General features: G+C 40.5%; 1 protein-coding gene across 4 annotated transcripts in view; it reads left to right on the forward strand.

Moving 5' to 3' along the window:
- CHST8 (carbohydrate sulfotransferase 8) overlaps positions 1 to 18,474 on the forward strand; it is a 262,922-nt gene that overhangs the window by 80,672 nt on the left and 163,776 nt on the right. Inside the window, exon 1 of one of the 4 annotated variants that reach the window (XM_074968748.1) lies at positions 2,011 to 2,136. The exons of the other annotated variants lie outside the window; for them this stretch is intronic. The gene's annotated coding sequence lies outside the window, so the exon portion shown is untranslated. Of the gene's footprint in view, positions 1 to 2,010; positions 2,137 to 18,474 lie in introns of those variants that run through there. 4 annotated transcript variants of the gene reach the window in all.

Raw genomic sequence — 18,474 nt, forward strand, 5'->3', positions numbered from 1 at the left:
ATTTAAAACTAGAGAGGAGCCAGAGCCTGGATATTTTGTTCAAGCCAGTGCCCTGCCTCCTACCCCAAAGATCAGTGGTTTGGTTTAGGGGTCTGAACACCCCTGGTTTTAGTTTTCCGACTGACGTTTTGCAAAAAAAACCAAAAACAGAACTTGGCCCTATTTGTCCATAACACTCAGAGACTCATAGACTTTAAGATCAGAAGGGACCATCATGATCATGTAGTCTGACCTCCTGCACATTACACAGAACCTCACCAACCACTCCTGTAATACGCCCCTAATCTCTGGCTGAGTTATTGAAGTCCTCACATCAGGATTTAAAGACTTCATGTTACAGAGAATCCACCATTTACACTAGTTTAAACCTGCAAGGTGACCCAGGCCCACCCTGCAGAGGAAGGAGAAAAGCCCTCAGGGTATCTGCCAATCTGACCTGGATGAAAATTCCTTCCTGACCCCAAATATGGTGATCAGTGAGTCCCTGAGCATGTGGGAAAGAATTCTCTGTAGTAACTCAGAGCCCTCCCCTCTTAGTATCCAGTCTCCGGCTTTGGGGATTTTTGCTACTGGCAGTCACCAATTGAACTGCAAGTGGTCATAAAGATATCAGGTACTTTCCGTAAGATATTGGGTGCTAACCACAGTGTCTTGTCCAAACCCTAACTTTCTACTTAAATACCACGTGCAGTTTCAGCAGAATTCTGTATTGGTCACTCCCTGTTCTAAAACCCTGGGAAGAGTTGGTTTATACAGTTGAATGGCTGCTGTGTTTCAGCCCAGTGGTGACTTCATTCAGAAGCTGGGAAAGTGATCCCTAGATTTCACAGATCCGTAACTACTTTTTAAAGTATTTGGGATGAAAAGTGGTATATTAACACAATCAGATAATATTCCGACATCCACTAAAACCAGTTCCTGAGCTGCTCACCTGCAGCAGCTTTCTCCTTCCACTACCTGCTCTACCTACATGCCCTGACTCTGGGACAGAGTCACACCAGAGCAAAACGTCCACTGTAGTAAGACATTTGTACCACTCTGAGTCATCTTAATCTTCAGAAACTGAATGGCTGCTTGCAAACAAACTTATATTGGTAGGCAAATACACAAAGGGGAGGTTTTCAAAGGCAAAGGGCAGTTAAATCAATGAGAAAGTCAATGGGAATTGGGCAGCTAACTCCCAGTTTTGTCTTTGAAAATCTCCCCAAGGCGACCACAGCCAAATAAATTTTCCGTGACTAATGGATTTAACTTGTCTTTCACACACACACACACACACCACTTGCCCAAACTACTGTGCAAACTATACACATATTAGTGCTTGAGCATTTGCACAGTTTAATATTTCAATAATCAAGTCCTTAACAGCCTGGTCCAAAAAACCTTGGAAGTCACTGGGAGTCTTTCCATTGACTTCAGTGGGCTTTGGATCAGCCTGTAAACAATTATCAATTGCTAAGACCCTTGTGCTACAGCAGGGTTTAACTCAGATTCCTAAAGGACATACTGTACTCCTCTACTTTTTTCCTGTTGTCTATTAAATTTGCATTCACACTACAGCACTTTGAAGTCAAATGTTTCCCCATGGATTTATCCTTCTTTGCTAAGGAGAATGCTCCTTTATACAACAGACCTTGTAGCCTCTATTCAAACTCTATTATCCTGCAAAGATGGTGTCATATAGACAATCTTTTTCTGTTACGGTGGTTGGAGTACTTTTGTTACAAAAATGTTAAAGATAACATGAGAGGAATGGATTGAGGATTTAGAGGTAGCAAAATCCTCCTCCACAAAGGATCATGGTGCGGGTACTGGTAATTGAAAGCATGGCCAAAACAAGTATGCGCATGTTCAGAGGCAGGAATAAGGACAACCATTTACTGACCAAAGCTGCTCAAAAAATGGAACATTTTTGCAAAATTGTTGAGAATTTTTGCATTGAAATTTCAATAAAAAAAATTCATTGAAATTTTGAAAATTTTCAGCTCTCTTGGCTAGTGATTTCCCTGGCTGACTTGGCGGCAGTGCCCAGCTCTGCTCACTTGAAAGGCTGATCAGCCCAACAGAGGGCCCAAAACACTGAGCACCCTAACTCACAATGAAGTCAATCCAGGAAATAAGTAAAGCTGAAGTTTTGTAAGTATCATGTACATCATCAGAGCTGTGACTGAGGCTCCAACTCTCCTATCTAAGGGGAAAGAAAGGAGTATAAACATTTTTTTTAAATTTATGGAAGCTAACATTTTAATTGGTAGCATTGTAGCAATCTGCATTACAATTTTCTGCAGTGCATTGTTTTGGAGCCATACACTGCCATCAGTTACACTTATGTAATTGAAGGCTGAACCAGGTCGATTGAGCAGTATTTTCCAAAGCAATCAGCATTGGTCTAACTCTGCTCCTATTACAGTTTTATGATTGACTTTAATGGAAGCAGAGCTAAGCACTTTTGAAAATTCCACCCATTGTATTTAAGACATGTAGCATGTAAGTCATATGAGGGAGATCAAGCTAAGAAATGTAGTGTTTGAATAATAAGGCCGGTGGCAGTACAGAGGAGAGTGCGTCAAAAGATGGCAGGTGTAAATGGAATGAGTTAAAGAAGTTAGAAGGAGGGTAAGATGATAAATCAGGGCACTGGACTGGCTACAATTAAAAAGATTATGATGGTAGGGACATCACAGAAGTCAAAAAGATGGTTGATGCCAAAGAAAATAATGCAAACACAACTGAGGTCAGTCAGACCTAGAGGCCGACCAGCAACTAGATGGCAGGACATCGTACACAAGTATATGACATGGGCTTAATGGAGCAACAAGCCATGGACAGGAATGAATGGTGATGCTGTACTGCTCCCTGGGTCTGCAGAGGTGCGTTGGGATGAAAAGAAGGTGAAAGAGCATACAGCAAATGCAAGCTCCCAAATAGACACAATTTATGCAGAAGTGAAAAGGACAAATCTAATGTACACCACTATACTTTATGGAAATTATCTCCATTTCCCGACCACAAAAAAGTACATCTCATTTGACTATTCCTCAGAGTTAGCTTTTTTTCTATTATTAAAAACAAGACAGTAGCTGTGGCTTTGTTGAACAGAGAAATGGATTTACTCATTTTTAGCCATTGCCAAGCCACTTTTCAGCTCACACTGTATGGAAATACACATAAAAGAGGATTTTTGAGCACTGTGATGGACCGTGTAATGGCTGGGTGCCTTATAGTATGCAATCCTGGATCTCGCTCACTCACTCTCTCTGTCTCTCTCTTTCTGCTACACCTAATGAACAAGTTTAAAAGGATCAAACCACTGAGTGGATAATGTACCTGGTGCACTCTCTCAAAGTATCTTTTTCTTGCTTTCTACCGTAGTAAACAAGTTAAAAAATGCAGTAGAGAGGAAAATTGCTAGTGACACATTCGACCTTACTAGCTCTTCTACATTACCACAAGTTGTAAAAAAGCCACTCTGAATAGCACAGAACTTCAGTTATTACAATTAAAAGGTTTGGAGTAACAATTTAAAAGTGGCAGATGTATAACATATGATTTTTAAGGGAAGTCTCCAGATACAAGCACTCTATTTTCTGTACAAAATTTATGTAGCCTGGAATAGTTAAATGCTTATCATAGCAGATATCTACCAGAGCTGAGGATGATGTGAATGTATTACTGTAACAGGATTTGCTATTAAAATCAGTTAGCAGTAGAGCTATACACATCATAAAAAACTGTTTCAATAGACCCCAATTTTTGTTTTGATTTCTCAGTGAAACAACAGACCCCTCCCTCAAATGGTTTTGAGTCAAACAAAACATTTTGTTGTGATTTCAGGTCATTTTTAACCAATTTTTTTAAAAAAGCAAAGGCCATTTGGAAATGCCATTCACAAAACCACTGGAGAAGGAGGAGGTGGTGATGCTGCTGCTGCCCCCCTTATAGCCCTGGGATTAAAGTACTCACCTGGGGATGTGACAGACCCAGGTTTAAATCCCCATTCTGCCTGATTTGGAGTAGGACTTAAACCTGGGTCTCTCTGACCCAAGAATCTCTTTAATGCCAACTAGCAACGGGGTGCAGAGGGGTTACAGGAATCTCCTGATTCTGGTACATACATTTTAGTTCAGCAAAGGAATCTCATGTGAGGTCTCAAATGAAAGCCGGTGTGATACTGGTCATCAATATCATTGTGAAATGAATGTACAGATACTATGTACATATATATAAAAATTATGTTCTTAAAGTTTGTGTATGGGGATTGGGCCCCAGTATAGTTGAAAAACAGGTTTTCTGTCAAATGAGAGATGTTTAGCCATCTGTTCACATGCAAATTGAATATTGTCTCATTCAGAATGGGGCTACTGCAACCAGTCTGAACTGAATGCAAATGAAGAATTATGGGGAATTCAGAGGGAAAAACAGCAGGGGAGAGAGAGAACCTTATCTGAAGATAAACTTCAGAGGTTTGGTTTACTCTATTTGGGGGGCAAAGACAACCTGTCACTCTTCATTGAGGAAGTCAAAAGATGGTGCTTTTGCTTCATGAAAAAGGGGCCTCAACCAGGCTTGGTTGAAAACCCTGGAGAGAACTTTGGGTGAGACAAACTTCAGTAGGCAAGAACTTAACTTGTTAGTTCAGTTTAGTCTCTAAAGAGAGTGTTATAATTTAGTTATATATGTAACCGTTAGTTTCTAATATTTTTACTCACTATTACTTGCATCTGTTCTTTGATAATAAACTTATTCTTGTTTTCACTGTAAATATATGCAAGTGCTGTGGAGTTAAGCAAAGTGATGGTTCTGAGCTGAATCTTACAAGCTGGTATGCGCTGTTCCCTTGGAAATAACAGGCCTGGTCATTCTGAGAGTGTTCAGTTGATAAGGGGCTGAACACTGCAGGGAATGCTCCAAGGTCTCGGGGCTTGGTCTGTGCTTACCTGGAAAGTAGTGCTAGTGCTGCCAGAGGCTGGTGGTTTTAGGGAGCTGACTCGCAGTAGGTACAGACAAGACTGCTTCATGCTAAGGGCAGGTAGTGGTGAGGGGCCTCAGAACCTGGGGTACTTCTGGGGAGTGTCACAGTGGCATAGGCAGGGCCTGGCACTCCATTTGCTGGTTAGCTAACTCCAAGCGCATATCCACTAGATTCTGGGAAATTCACAAGTGAGAAGGTTGGTAATAGACAAAGAAAATGTTACAGTTACTTTCTGTGTGTTTATTTTGGGTAAGGGAAACAGAACACAGGAAAGTATGAGTAAGCAAGATAGATGGCAAAGAGATCAGACTCATCTACCAAAAGGGACTGAGCACAAGGGTAAAACAGGCTTAGAAGATCAATATGACACAATATTCAGTGAGGCAGCCATGCAAGTCAAACTAGCTGGGATGGAGGTTCAGAAGATGGAGATAGTGAAGCGGACCAAAAAGCTGGAAATAGACGCTGAGAAGCAAAAGTTGGAAGCAGAGAAGAAAAAACAGGTAGCAGAAATAGCAGCATACCAACGACCTGGAGCTAGAAGACAAAAAGTACAAAGCCCAAGAAAAACAGAAAGAGAAGCAAAAAAGAGAGGAGAGGCTATGTGCCATGTGCATACTGGAAAAACAAGGGCAAACCCCGTAGGTTCCTGGTACTCCTTTTCTCCAAGGAGCACAAGGCTAGGAAAAACTGTCCTCCTCAGTTTTGTGAATGGCACCTAAGTCTCCTTGTGAATCTATCTCCCCCAAATTTTTTTGGCCAAACCATTCACGAGTACATGCCTAGTTTCAGTCAACCCAAAACTGTCTTTTTCAGTGAACAAACTATTCATTGGGAACATTTCACCCAAATCTAGTTAGCAGTCCCTCTTAATGGGAGTACAGATGTTGCCACTGTGGTCAATCTAGGACAATAGCCTGACAGTGATCGGTTCTACATGCTTCAGCGGAAAATGCAAGAAACCCTGCAGTAGACAGTTATGGGAATAATCTGCTCTCAGGGAAAGTTTCCTCCTTACTCCCTGTGGAAGAGTCTAGCTTATGCCCTGAAGCATTAGGGTTAATATCCCTTCCAAAGCTCAGCCTTATCTCATAATGTACTATTAATACCCTGGGTATCTTCATTATACAGATGCATGTTTTTGTTTTTTGAGTCCAGCTAAACTCTTGCCTTTGATGACATCCTCTGGTAATGAGTTCCACAGGCTGCATGTTGCACCCCTCCCCCACAAAAGGTATCAGTTTTTCAGTGTGCGCGCCAGTTTTCTATTTCATCCTATGTCTGCTTTCTCTTACATTATGAGAAAGGATGAATAGAAGCGCCTGATCTACCCTTTTCACACTTTTATCATGTTCCATTTTATTCATCTCCTCTGTGATGTAAACACTCCCAATCATTTTGATCTCTCTTCACACAAGAGCTTTTCCACCTGAATCATTCTTATCAACCATTCCTACCCCCTTCTAATAAGGCACAATTGGGAGGTATATTCTGATGCCTCCAGTCTGTTTAAACATAATTTCCTATGCTGCTAATTATGGGTTTTGCTAATTGTGAAGGAGATCTTCATGGAAACAAAATTTTCTTTAGTTTTTTTTTTAGCACTATAGTGTATGAACCAAAACAACCTAAACTGTGAATATTTAGTGTCTGAGAATGCCCAGTTTTCTGTTTAAGGTAAAAATCCCTTTTCTTTAAGGAAGCTGATGTGATGCTTCATCAGTGCCTGCTGCTTATTCCTCATTTGAAGACCTGAACCTTTGTGTGTGGCATCATAATTATTTCCAGAACACCTAATTGTGGGGTTATTCAGAGCCAATTAGAACTTTTGGTGAGGAATAAGCACCAGGAGCTGATGAACTCTTAAGCAAAACAAGATTATAACAGTGAAATACAGAAAATGAGATACATGTGGAAGAATCCTCTCCAAAATCTTTTCATTGAATTCAGTGGACTTTGGGTCAGGCCCAGAAAACTGTTCAAAATTCACTATGATGCAACAGTGGGGGTTAGAGGAGCTGATCCAGTTTCTATTGAAGTCAACGGCAAAACTCCCATTTTTGTGTGGAAACAAGGCCAAGTCCATGGAGCAAGTTTAGAGGTGAGATGAGTCCTTGCCTCTCTTGTGCAGGTGCAACCTGGAACTGATTGGGGGTGCAAGTATAAGCACTCACATCTTTACACTCACAAGAAGAGGCAACCCTTCAGAAAACTGACCTTGTGTCTTTAAGCTCCTCTTGTGTATTACTCTTTCTATATCTGGAAGAAAAACCTGAAAACAGCAGGCTGTGGTACCTGGTAATTATATTCTCTCAAATTCTTTCCAATAATTAGTGGATCAAGCATCCTCTACAAATGGATATTGGGCCAAGCTCTGTGGTGGGGCAATCCAATTGACTTCAGTAGAATTACGCCAGGGATGATGTTTCCCAGTACGTTTATTTTCTGCAGATAATTCACTCTGGCTGATAGTTTGCTCCCTGCACTGCTCTAGCCTGAAATCCTCTTTCAGTGCAATTGCTATTTGCTAGCTTGCACGGGTGCATCCAGTTTATCCAGCCCTAACTCAGAAAATTCAAAACACCCCCTGTGCCAGGAAAATGAATTTGTTCAATAAGCACTGCAGTGTCAACTCTTACGAACTCTGTAATGCTGGAAAACAAAGCTGGGAATTATGCTTTGCTTTTTAGTCATCAATAAAACCTTATAAATCTCTAAGTACTCAAAAATTTCATTGTGCAAAAACTGATACTCAGGCAATTCTAACTTAGAACATTCAAACTGCTTTTTAACCAAACAACCAATGAAGCTAACATGTATTGACTACATTAACAATTCATAAATGCACAAAGGAGAAATAAAGAAGCTTTATAGCTCCGTCATGTCTTTGAAGCACTGATTAAATTCTGTAGATGCTGGTCTGTCACTCTAGCAGTTATTCAATAAGTCTAGCATTTGTCTGTCAGGGTCTTTTGTCATTGCTCTAACTGTCCTGCTCCTTCTCGGGTTGGCAGCTATTTCGAAAAATGAACTATCACCATGAGATAATCAATTAATCAAGCATGAATTGTTTGACCGAGCCATCTAATGAATGTTAACATGAAAACACTTGTCAGACACTTTGCAGGCTGTAGTGTTTGAACAGTCATGTTCCATGAGTGGGGAGCTGACTGGCAGTGCAGCCCATTAGATGGACCCGACTCAGTTTGTTGGACGTAACTTATAAGCATTTCTTTAAAGCAACATGGCTAAATATTTCATCACTGGTTCTGCTTTCACGGTCCAATCCTGTTCTATAGGAGTGGAGGTTGGTCACCACCTTGCAGAAGGCACTTGATGCCTCGCAGCATTGAGCCCCATGTACAGTATCTCACATACAGGAGTGCAAGGCTAATGCATTTACATGAGCCATTAACCTTTCTTTAACATAAGAGCAATTTACATGCTAAACACCACTATAATTGTAGGTGCTACAATGCCCCTAAAATTCTTTTGGTATTTCAATAATAAACCTCATTTCCCAGGGATTTATAACTCTGTCATTTTAATGGCAAAACCATGTTAAAGGTCTCTATGAAGATTTGCTTTTTAATTTCTATAAATAATTGCCTAAATCACCTAGGTTGTCTTTAGCACTAGAGAGAGAATAACTACCTCAGCAGGCAGCATATAATGTCTGCTGAGTTCTGTGAGATTCTGTGGGACGAGAAGTGGTGAGTAAAAAAAAAATTGTCAAATATCTTATGAAGTTTTTTCAAAATCTGGCTGAGTCAACATGTGCCCTTGTTGCCAAGAAGGCTAATGGCATATTGGGCTGCATTAGTAGGAGCATTGCCAACAGATCGAGGGAAGTGATTATTCCCCTCTATTTGGCACTGTTGTGGCCAAATCTGGAGTATTGCATCCAGTTTGGGGCTCTCCACTACAGGGAGGATGTGGACAAATTGGAGGGAGTCCAGTGGAAGGCAACAAAAATGATTAGGGGGCTGGGGCACATGACTTACGAGGAGAGGCTAAGGAAACTGGGCTTATTTAGTCTGCAGAAGAGAAGAGTGACAGGGAATTTGATAGCAGCCTTCAACTACCTGAGGGGGGGGTTCCAAAGAGGATGGAGCTAGGCTCTTCTCAGTGGTGGCAGATGACAGAACAAGAAGCAATGGTCTCAAGTTGCAGTAGGGGAGGTTTAGGTTGGATATTAGGAATCACTATTTCAATAGGAGGGTGGTGAACCACTGGAATGTGTTACCTAGTGAGGTGGTAGAATCTCCATCCATAGAGGTTTTTAAGGCCTGGCTTGACAGAGCCCTGGCTGGGATGATTTAGCTGGGGGTTGGTCCTGTTTTGAGCAGGGGGTTGGACTAGATGACCTCCTGCGGTCTCTTCCAACCCTAATCCTCTGTGATTCTATGAACACAATTGTCTTGGATGAAACGCTTTGTAAAGGCAGCACAAAAAGTGTTATAATGGGCAGATTGTCTTCAGCTCCAAATTCCTTATGAATTTTAGTAATTCTACCACAATGATCATTTCAGAAAACTGCTATTTTAATTATAATGACCTTTACATAGTAACTTTCTTCATGAGAATGGCATATATTGGCCAAATGTATTGTAAAAGCACAAATACATATGTACTTTCACATACTCGTATTACATTTAAGCAAGTAAATGTGTGTTTATGAAAGTCAAAAATGCAAGCATAAAGGTATATATGTGAACAATCTAACTAGCAGATGAATTCTGAGGATTTGCCTACCATAGAAATGAACATACAATTGTGTAAGAATGCTTAGGTATGCAAGTGTTTGAAAAATTCAGGGACATTTCACCAACTGCATGGTTTCTTTAGTTAAAAAAAGAAAAGAACACTGGAATCTGTACCTTGTTATGTGAAATCTGCAATGACATACTTTCAGCCTAATGACCAAATAATGTGAATGTACTATGGGGAACTTCTCATGCAGTGATCTTACTTGCAGAGGTTCTAGAGACAAAAATGTTGCATTAATCTATTCTGAGTTGAGATTGTACCTGTTCCTTTGTGCCATCCCAAGTGACATGGTAGAGTTATTCTAAGCATAGAAAGCTGTTGGGAATGGAAATGATGGACTGGGATACAACAGATCCCCATTGCGCACACAAAAGGGGTCTGTAACAGCACTAACGACATTCTTCCTGTTGCTTTAATTCTAGACGTACTATTTACTTCATTTTTGAGCACATTATTTGTACTGGAATATTTGCATGTAATGCATCACTTCAGCTATTGTAAACAAATGAAATCATTTTCTAGAAAAAGAGACTAAATTTATAATAAACCTTAGACTTCCATTAACTTTTGGTTTTCCACAAGCCCATTGTAAGGTCTGCCAGAGTACAGCTCTTTGATAATTGAAATTGATTTTTTAATATTATTGCCACTTCTCTGGATTTTATAGGACTTCATGAGTGACAGGGCACTGCAGCATGTTTCATTCATGTCTTGGATCTCAGATTTGCAATCTACGCACTCTTTGTGAATATCTATGAAATTAAGGTGCAGGTAGTGTCGTGTGTATTTCCTGAAGATGGAGAAAAGGCTTTTGGAGGAGAGCCAAGACACAATATCTCTGGCAAGGATGCATGAGAAAATCTAAATATGATCTCTTCAGTCTATGTTCTGTAAAATAAAACAAAACACCGTAATACTGGGTTCAGAAAAGGAATAAGGAATTCTGGAAGGTAGATTCACCAATGGCTACTTGCCAAGATGGTCCAGGATGCAACCCATGCTCTGGGTGCCCCTAAACCTGTAACAGGACAACAGGGGATGGATTACTTGATAAGTTGTCCTGTTCTGTTCATTCCTTCTGGGGCATCTGGCATTGGCCACTGTCAGAAGACAGGATACTAGACTTGATTGACCATTGGTTTGACCAGTATGACTGTTCTTATGTTCTTACAGCAAGAAGAAAAGGTGTTCAAGTGCAAACAATTGATTAATGCAGCAATCATGTTTGAGTCGGTCAGTTCTCCCTCTCTCTATCACAGGGCCTGATTCTTATTTATACTAGAGCTCTTTTACGCTGTAATTTGCATCCATTTTAAAGCCCATTTATACTGCCAGAATGGAATGAAGGGGCCTTACTATAACTGAGAATAAGGCCCACGGAATGTATATGTCTTTTGTAAAATAGCCCTAAATCTTCAAACATCACTAACATCTTCTATTTATGAGACAGAGGCCCGGATTAGAAGCCTAATTCCCATTAATTTCAAATACCTTTGGGGATGCCTAAATACCTTTTACAGATCTGGGCCATAGTGCCAAATCATGACCAGCATATATGCTGCTTCCTTTGAATTTACCAAAGTCAATGGGAGTTGGACATAAGGATGAGGATGGAATATCATCCATTTAATAAATTAGTCTTTTTTACTTTTTTCACATGTAATAACTATTCTCTTGGATATTCAAGCAAGACATCTCTACGCTGATAATGGATATTCTATAGTTTTGATTTTGCACTTGGGTACACAATGTTTGCAATTTCTATACAACTATAAAAATGGTAAGAATTACAAAAATTAAATACATCTGACCATGACTTTAATGGGATAGCACAGTGTATACGTCAGTGCAGAATTTAGTCTGTAATGCTGAGTATCCCAGACCATCCAACTGATCATAACACATGATTTACCATCCTGTGGTGGGCTTAGCTCAGTTCCAACTGGACTGCAGCCTGATTACATACATTCAGCAAACACAAATCAAACAGCACCATTGCTGAAAGATGACCAAGATTAAATGTGCATGAAGACTGTGTCCCACTGGTACCTATGAGCACCATCTTTTTCATCAGCGTTCACTTCTATTTATGAAACAGCAATGAAATCCCTGACACATGCAGTGTTGCTGTCACAACTTTTTCTTAACCCCTTGCCAAAAAGCACCTGGCTCTGGGAGCTCCCCATTTCACTTAGTTATGACAAAATAGCCTATATATATTCTACATGAATGGTTCCAATAACCTCTTGTAGCATCGAGCTGGCGAGAACTCATCTGTCTACACATGAGTTATTGGCCTACCCACCTAGTGTATTTTGTTAACCACCAGGTTAACAGTTCAGAGAATGTGATTTATTTTTAATGAGCATCCAAATCTGTTTCCATACCTTCTAACATTCCCAGCACATCTGTATATCAGTATCTTTTGGAGGGACTTTTTGGAAAATGTTTGACTTAAGCCCTGATCCTGCAAACACTTTCATGCATGTTTAGCTTTAATCATGTGTGTACTCCTACTCAAGACAATAGAAATAGATGAATATTTATATAGTACTTAGTAGTAAGGCAAGGACAGTAAGGTTCATTTGCCACATATAAAAGGGATGAGCATTATCAGAGAGAGAGAGAAATTGAAGCAGAATTGCAATAACCACTACTGCCAAACAAACTGGCGGCAGCTAGAAAGAGAGATTTGTGTAACTAGTTCAGGACCTTTCCCAAAAATTAGAAAATTATTCCATCTCTTTTGGTGACCATCTATATTTCAGCTTCTCCATCTTTATACGTTTATTCTTGTGTGAACACGAATGAAGGTGAAGAACACCAAAAGGAATCATTTAGTGCACTTCCTATTTCCAATCCTACTCGTGGTTTTCTTCTTTCAACAAAAGCAACATTTTCAAACAGCAGTGCCTGAAGTTGGGCCTTTAGATAAGCTTTGTCCTGACTTTCAGAGGAACAGAGCACTGACAGCTCTCATGGAAGACAATAGGAACCTTAGGAGCTTTGAAAATCAGACCACTTTGATTTAGGTGCCTTCGTTCGAAAAATGTGGCCAAAGAATAACAAAAGCCACTATGTAATTAAACTACTAATAAATTTTAAAGGTTACCTGCAGCCCATCACTATTCCTTCACAATGCACAGCCACAACCCTGTAGGATGAAACCCTGAGTTGTTAAATTATCTTTTCATGGAGACAAAAAGAACTGAAATGCAACCTTATGAGCTTTGCAAGAAGCTGTTAAACAGTTATTAAAAAGAACTCTCCCCCCCTTCTGCCATTATCTGGCCAAACTCTGACATCCTTTGAAGTGGTTCAGTCCAAAATGATCAACTGTTGAATAACACCCTGGCCCACCAGAATCTAACCAGGTGCATCAGCACGAAACTAAGATGATCTGCTGGCTTTAAAATAAAATTCAAAAAATTATCAATCTGTATTTTCTGTTTTGCATGGCTGGCTGGGCCACAGCCAGGGAATTATCCAGAAATGTCTATCGAGGAGAGAGACAAAACAAAACCCCAAATCTGAAAACCGCACAGCTTGGTAGAAGTTTAGACACATGTCTGGTGGGTTCTGCCCAGGCTCACTTCTAATGCTAATATATTTGTCTGTGGGCATTGTCACAGAAATACATGTTTAATCCACTTTCCATTAACAAACAAAAGAAGCCTGTACAACTGGTGAGGCACACAATATGCCCACACTACCCCATTTCCTCATGCACATGAGACAATTTCACACACTTGCCCAATTTGTATGTGCAGTTAGCCAGTTTCTACTTTCAGATACTTGTTTGCATGCAGACACAAGGGGTTTTTTTTTTGCAGCAATGGATGTACATGCATTATAAACAGCTCCCCTCTTGCACAGAGCTTGGAAAATGTAGGCATTAAGACTTATCAAGCATATTATAGACAGACAATAGGGCCAGACCCTCTGTTGGTATAAGCCAATGGCAATACACCATTTACACCAGTTGAGGATGTAGCTAGTGTTGATATTTCCTGGATTAAGTGATTCTCTTTGATTACCACCGGAATACACTGTGTTATTTTGCTGGGCAGCGTCCCTGTCATACTGAACAAAGGAGCAACAGAGCAAAGTTGTTAGTATTATGCACTTGTAACCCACTAGAGACATTTCTGTCTGTGTTAAACAGACTATAGAACTTGCTTAGAATGGGAGCAGTGAGTGTCTTTTAGTTGCTATAGTTTATGGTATTGGCCCAAGGATACAAAATCTTCAGCTAAAAAAAAAAAAAAGAGAGAGAGAGAGAGAGTAAAAACAATCCTCTGCTAGGTTTTGTTTATTTGGTTCTTGCTCTAAGCAAACATTTCTATGCATGTCTAAGAGGGATGTATACAGTGCAGTTCACAAATCGCTCTGGGATATTGTCATGAACCACAAGGATGTCTTAGCTTTTTTCGTTTCAGAAATGTGACCCCTGCCACTCACACTTCTCGATCAATGAATTATTCCAAAACCTGCGCCGATTAGAATAGTGATTGATTTTGTTTGTGTGTTTTGTTTTGGCAATTAATTGCTTACACAAATGCAATTTGAAATACTGGACTGTTCTCAGGTATGTCATTGTCAAGGCCAAACAAAGAACTCCCTGATACCCTTCATCACATCACAACAACGACCATCTGTCCTGCATTTTCAGGAAATAGGGATATGTGAACGCTCTGTGTCTAGATGAGGCCAACAGAAGTAGATGACATGTGAAAGTAGGCTCCCATCTCTGCTGGGCTATTCAGAACACTTAGTACCCTTGGAAAGGCAGGAATTCAAATGCACATATCTATCCGAACACCTTGATTAGCATGGATTGAACCACAGTGTCATTGCAAAGAGGGGTAGGACATATATCCAAAATGCCTAAAAGAAATGCTTCCTCCCTCAATAATAACCACTCTTGATGGCCCCTCCCATCTCAGCAGGTTCATATGCTCAGGCTGCTCCAAGGGCCTGTCCCCGAGTCCTGAGCTCAGACTCTTGGCCTGCTGTGTCTCTGCAGCTACATTGTCCTGTCCTGCAACCATGCTGTCCCTTCTTAAATGTCATCCTGATCCTGCCATAGGAGGAGAGTTGGTAGCAGGAATACTATTTCCCAACTGGGGACCTGACCCAATGCCCAGTGAAGTCAATGGGAGACTTTCCATTGATTTTTAAGAAGCTTTGGCTCAACACCAAGATGAAGACGACATAACATTAGGAGCAGGCTGAAGAAGCCACTGGGATTTTTCATGGAGAAGCAGCAGTTCAGGGTGAGGGTGGCAGATAGGAATAATAGGTTATTTCAAATATACAAATATTTCCTTTTCTGGGGCCACACATACACTTTCCAGAGAGACAGGTCTAATTTTCAGAAGTAACTAGTAGTGTTTGGATGCCCGGGGCTTGATTTACACAGAGCAGGAGCTAAGCACTTCTGAAAATAAGGCCACTTTACTATTTTTCAAGCTGGGCATCAAAAAATTGAGTCAACTGAAACCACTAGTCACTTTTTAAAATCTAGGCCATAATTGGTAGGGAAAAAATGCGCTACTGTAGATTGATTGGCAGGGTTCAGATTTTTAATATAAATGGTCGCTCATCACATCACACAAAGTAATGCCTTTGCATGCGTGGGCCTAGTTGTGAAGAGAGCAGCAACACAAGCCATGGAAATTCTGTTAATAATCTATATTTATTTTATTGAGACTTTTAGTGCCTATCTAACATTCAAGGTGCATCACAGAAAGCAGACTAACAGATATTTAACACAGAAATAAAAATCACTGATAGATGGTGATTAGTCCCACAACATAACAAACCTGCCCAATGATCATCATGATAATAAAAAAACAACAACCTGTATCTCCAGTCTGACAACCCACCTCCTACCCAATTCCCCAAGAGAAAAGGTTGGCTTTTTTCATTCAGATAGTTGTTACTTCTTAACCAGGACAGGCAGAGATATATATGGGTGGCACTTCACACTGTCATAATCATCTGAAACAGCTAGGCAAATGTATATCATCCTATGCTCGCAACTGACAAGTATCGCCATGTTGTTCAGAGTTAGCTGAATTATTTCTAAATCATTTGGCACACCTCTAATTCAGTATGTAGCAAAGTTAAAATAGCTACAATGAGCTTTTATTGCTCTGAAAAATGTGGGTCTAGCACAGCAGGTGAGGTAAAACAAGCCAGTCATTTCCCCTGTGGGGTGATCACTCTGCAGATTGAATAATTTACTGGAATAAAAGAAAGACATTATGCAAGTTAATTGTAAATTGTATCCAAGTATGACCCTTTAAAAATTTAACAGGATCTTCAAATCATATCTTAATGGAAAAGAGACGTTGACTAGTATATACAAAAAGAAAAGGAGCACTTGTGGCACCTTAGAGACTAACAAATTTATTTGACCAAAAGCTTTTGTGAGCTACAGCTCATTTCAACGAAAGCTTATGCTCAGATAAATTTGTTAGTCTCTAAGGTGCCACAAGTACTCCTTTTCTTTTTGCAAATACAGACTAACACAGCTGCTACTCTGAAACCTAGGAGTATATAGCAATGGTCCCAGAAACAATGTTTGCACAGTTGATTATATGCAAGTCTCTTTTATCATACATTAGACCCTAGGGCATTTAGCCTGTGGGACTGTTGATTCCTTTTCAAATAGGTTTATGTTTTTTAAAAGAAAAGAAATCAAACATATTTGCTATACCAAATATTTGTGGAAGTGAAAACATTAATAGATGTGAAAATCACCTAATAACAATGGCACAAGAAATAAATAGGTGGTTAAGTCTTTTAGTTCTAAAGTTAAGACTGTTGTTCATGACATCTGCCAGTATTATGGGGGTCAACAAATAATTGGGGTGACAGGGAGTTAATGTTCATCACCATAATAACTTTATATGGTCCTATTCTAAATATTTGTTTTCCATACATTTTTAAGCTGTGCATTTGATATGGGTCACTGTAAAACTGTTTCCTGCTTGAGCTAGTGCAGAAGACCTCAGCAAACCTCTTGTACATCCTGCAGTAAGAATATTCTTTGTCTTTCCCTTTCCTCCATTGCTTTAATTAGATATAGTATTTTTCACTTCCTCTCCTTAATTTGTTTTTGCTGCTGGCATTCCATCTAGAGGCTCCAGTTTGGTGCTGGATGAAATGACATGAGCCGTATACAGTATGGTCCAGATTACCTGAAGGTGGGGTTTTTTTGGGATGGGTGGGGGTGTCTTAAAACCTTTAGAGCTTTTCTTTAAAGGCTAAATGTACAATGAACTAAGGCCACTTTACTTCAGAATGAGAGCATCCATACATGGATGTAATTCATTGTATCTTTTGTATATTAACATCACACCTTTTGATTTCCATGTAGGCCTTAGATAATTAGGGTTTCAAATAATCATGGGAACTTGTCAAACAGGCTTTGGGATTTTCTGTGTGCAGGACTGGAATTCCTCCACAGTCAATCCTCAGGACCTATATTCAACCTTTGCACAGCATAGAGTTTCAGGACTTGACTATATGTGTATTACACACACATACACATACACATACACACACACACACACAGAGTGTGCGTGCATGTATCTAGAGGTCTGTCTTCTTTTCGATGTGCACATATCTATCAGTTCTGCCTCCATTCTGAGCTCTTACTTCCATAACTGCAGCACCTGCAGCCGAGGAACTTACAGTGCTTATGACCCCCACCCAGAGCTGAAAGTGTTACTCACATACTTGCCTCCTCCAACACTCCGTCATTCATGCCCTGCTGAAATGCCACTCAACAGCAAGGATGCAGAGAGGGAGATCAGGGCTTCTCCTACAGACCCTCCTCCCAACTGCTGGTGGCTATTCTTGGAGCTACTGAGAAGGGAGTCAAAATTACTTCTCCTTTCTCCTCCACTCTCATTGATCCCTTGCTATCTCCTTCACCCCCATTGTGTCTTAGTGCAGCAGTAGGGAAGAAGCAGCTAGCACCAACTGCCTCTGACTTATTCACCCAACCACAGCCCAGCCATGACCACCAGTTGCAACAGCACGTGCATGCACGGATATATAGGAGCGGTCAATTGGAACAGAGGAGCGAAGGGAAGTAGAAGAAATAGGACAAATATGGGGAAAGTATATGGGAGCAGAAGGGGGCAATGAAGGAGAGGAGTAGGGAGGGGATGGAGAGAGGGCCAGTAGAGATGGACAGAACATATTGTGCGGACATAGAGAAGTAGTGGATAAGGTGGCACTGGTGGAGACTAAAAGGAGGAGGGCAACAGATTAGGACAGAACAAGGGACAAGGAAGGGAGAAAAGGTTAAGGATAAAAATAGATGGAGAAAAAGACAGATCTGATCGGAAATCTCTCTCTCAATTCACTCCTTCATGTCACTCGAGGAGCTACACAGATAAGACTTGGCATCTATTCTACACAGCTGAGAGTCCTGCAGTTTTGGTGGCAGCCTTGAGGTCATGAGAAATCCCACAGAAGTCTGCATTTAGGCAAATGTGGGGAGACCTAGGAGCTGTTACTGAGTAGCATTAGGAGACCTTCCAAACATTAAGATTAACGTAACTGGGGAGGGACCTCCAATCCCCTTGAAGACTCCCAGAGTCAAAAGTGGTGCAAAAGAACGGATTTCTACTGTGCTTAACAAATAGCACATGTAGGCAGCCAGACAGCCTTCACATGGGCCAAGGGACCCAAGGTAAGTTTTCACAACTTTA

Source organism: Natator depressus, chromosome 12 (genome assembly GCF_965152275.1).
Source record: "Natator depressus isolate rNatDep1 chromosome 12, rNatDep2.hap1, whole genome shotgun sequence".
NCBI classification, from domain to species: Eukaryota; Metazoa; Chordata; order Testudines; family Cheloniidae; genus Natator; species Natator depressus.